The following is a 3,600-nucleotide window of genomic DNA, read 5'->3' on the forward strand; positions in this document are numbered from 1 at the left end:
AGCAAAATTGTTTAAGAATAAGAGTGCAGGAAATATAACTGCTGATGAAAAGATACCAAAACCATCACCATTGGGATGTTTATTGGCACATTGGGGTGAATTGCAGGAAAAATGGTAAACAAACAGTACTTTGAGTTATAATACTATATTGCAATTAATGTTGTTTTGTAGGAGAGAGAGTAAATGGAATAAAGTGCCATATGTAGATTTGTTTCTTTTAAGTGGAAGTATCTGACGGGGACTGGAGGGGAGTCTCCCAGCAGAACCTCTGGTTACAGCTAAACTGGGAGAACAGAAAATTGAATTTGAATTGACACTAGAGTCACCTTTTCAGTTTTAAACACCTTAGAGGGAGAGTTAAGTTTTGAAGAAATTGGTGGTGTTGGTGCAACAAGTGAATGAGAAACTAGACCCTTTTTTAAAATCTTTAACAATGAAATTAGGAAAGCAATGGGTCACTCAGCAGTTTTTGTATGTGCCAAATTCTCTTAAACTCCTGCTAAGGAGAGATTTATTTGAGAACTTAGAGGCAGAAATTAAATTTAAAAATGGAGAGATTAAAATTTTAATTCCAGAAACTAAACATATCAAAGCAGTGGCTTTGTTGTTACAGGACGGTTACCGAAAGCAGAAGATTATACCAGTCAAAGTAAATAATGCTGTAATTCCAATCGTCTGGACGGGGAAGTTCCCAGTAAATCCAAAAAGCAGAGCCTGTGAGAATTGATTTAAAGCCAGGATCGAGTCCGGTAAGAATTAAACAATACCCCCTAAAACTGGAAAGTCGGAAAGGGTTACTACCGATAATACAAAAATTTCTAAGATATAAATTGTTAATAGAATGTGAATCCAAATATAACACCCCAATCTTGCCTGTTAAAAAGGCTAATGAAAAAGATTATAGATTAGTTCAAGACCTCAGAGCGATAAATCAAATAGTATAAGATATTCACCCGGTAGTAACAAATCCTTATACTTTGTTAACAACCCTAACAGAGAAACAAGAATGGTTCACAGTGTTAGACTTAAAGGATGCCTTTTTCTGTATTCCCTTGGATCCCAATAGTCAAGGGCTTTTTGCTTTTGAATGGGAAAATCCTGAGACTGGGAGAAAAACACAATATACACGGACAGTCTTGCCTCAAGGCTTTAAGAACAGCCCTACCATTTTTGGAAATCAATTGGCACGAGAATTAGAGATTTGGAAGAAAGAAAATAACCAAGAAATCCTGTTGAAATATATGGATGATCTATTAATTGTAGCTGAGATGGAAGAACAATGCACAAAGTTAACTATTAGCCTTTTGAACTTTTTGGGGAATCAGTGGATATCGAGTGTCAAAAGAGAAAACCCAAATAACCCCGAAAGAAGAAACTTATTTGAGTTTTGAAATCCTAAAAGGACAGAGACAATTAGGAACTGAGAGAAAGGAGGCAATTTGTCGTCTCCCCGAACCTAAGACTCAAAAAAATTAATTACGAGCATTTCTGGGAATGGTTGAGTGGTGTCACCTGTAGATAATAAATTGTGGCTTGCTGGTCTGACCTTTATAGAAGCAGCTCAAAACCTCAAACAATGGATTGGACTGATGCCGAGAAAGCTACTTTCAAAGAATTGAAATGGGCTGTAATAGGGGCACCAGCCCTAGGCCTGCCAGATCTCACAGAGGCATTTGAACCTTTTACTTGTGAAAGAAGAGGTATAGCTCTGGGTATCCTGGCCCAATATTTAGGACCAAGTCGGCAAGCTGTGGCCTACTTCTCGAAGCAATTAGATAATGTGAGGCTGGGATGGTCTGGTTGTCTGAGAGCCGTCACTGCAACTGTGCTACTGATCCAGGAAGCTCGCAAGTTCACCTGAGGACAAAGGATTACTGTGTATGTTCCCGATATGATAACTATTGTGCTAAAACAGAAAGGGGGGCATTGGTTATCCCCTAGTAGAATGCTGAAATACCAAGTGGTGTTGCTGGAACAAGATGATGTTTACTTTAAAACTACTGCCATCGTTAACCCTGCTGTGTTTTCAACAACTGATCAAATTAAAGGAGAGCTGGAACATGACTGCTTGCAGACAATTGAAGAAGTCTACTCCAGCCGACCGGATCTCCGAGATGCGCCACTGGAAGAAACAGATTGGGAACTATATACCGATGGAAGCAGTTTCATCCGTGAAGGAAAGCATTTATCAAGATATGCAATAACTACCACTGAGGAGGTAATTGAATCGCGAGCTTTGCCTTCAAATATATCTGCCCAAAAGGCTGAATTGATAGCTCTTACTCGAGCACTGGAACTAAGTCAAGAAAAACAAGTCAGCATTTGGACAGACTCAAAGTGCTTTTGGAGTAGTACATGCACATGGAGCGATATGGAGAGGAAGAGGACTGTTATCTGCACAAGGAACCACCATTCAGCATGCAGAACAAATACTGAAATTGTTAGAAGCCATTCAAAAGCTAACAGCAGTCACGATAATGCACTGTAAAGCACATCAGTTAGGTAAGACTGTTCCTGAAAGAGGCAACCAATTGGCTGATAGAGCTGCTAAAGAGGCTGCAGAAAAAGGCATCCTAACACTAGTTCCAGAGAAAAGTGTATATTTACCTAAAGATGCTCCAATTTATAATGAAAAAGATGAAGAATTAATTATTAAATTGCAGGCTAACAAAATGAAACAGGATGGGCTGTAACACCAACAGGTCAAATAATAGTCCCACCCACAACAATGAGAGAAATTGCCCGGGCTGAACATAACAAAGTATATTGGGGAACAGAAAGTAAAATATGACAAAGATTGTTTAAACAGTTATAAGCGCATGTGAAATTTATATATAAAATTATCCCCAAACCAGTAATAAGATTATCTTTGGAATTATTAAATAAGGAAATTTTTTAGGAGAATATTAGCAAATTGATTTTACAGAATTGCCTTGAAAAGAAGGATATATCCTAGTTCCAGTTGATACTTTCACTGGGTGGCCTGAGGCTTTCCCTTGTTGCACCAACAAAGCAAGAGAAGTAGTTAAAGTCTTGCTCAAAGAGATAATACCAAGATTTGGGGTGCCTGTCAGAATGTCATCTGACAATGGCTCTCATTTTATAGCAAAGATTATGAGACAAGTTGAGTAAAGTATTGTCTATAGATTGGGACTATCACACCCCATATAGACCACAAGCAAGTGAAAAAAAAAAAAAAAAAGAAAGAATGAACTATACCCTTAAGCAACAGCTGAGTAAAATTTGTCAGGAAACCTCACTCACATGGGTTAAAGCCTTACCCATGGCTCTATTAAGAATCAGAGTACAGCCAAAAGGGAAAGGAAATTTAAGTCATTATGAAATGTTATATGAAAGACCATATCAAGCGTCCTATGTTCTGAGTATCTTGAGTGCCTTTGGAGATATGTTTTTAAAAGGTGTTATGATTTCTTTAAGAAATTATTTTCAAGATCTTCATCAGTATGTCTCCACAGCTGGACCCTTAGAATTGGACACAGCAGTGCATCCCTTCCAACCAAGAGACTGAATATATATAAAATCACTGAGAAGTGGAAAGGACCGTATCAAGTCATTTTAACAACACTTATAGCAGTAAAG

The sequence above is a fragment of the Harpia harpyja genome, chromosome W (assembly GCF_026419915.1).
Source record: "Harpia harpyja isolate bHarHar1 chromosome W, bHarHar1 primary haplotype, whole genome shotgun sequence".
Classification (NCBI taxonomy): domain Eukaryota; kingdom Metazoa; phylum Chordata; class Aves; order Accipitriformes; family Accipitridae; genus Harpia; species Harpia harpyja.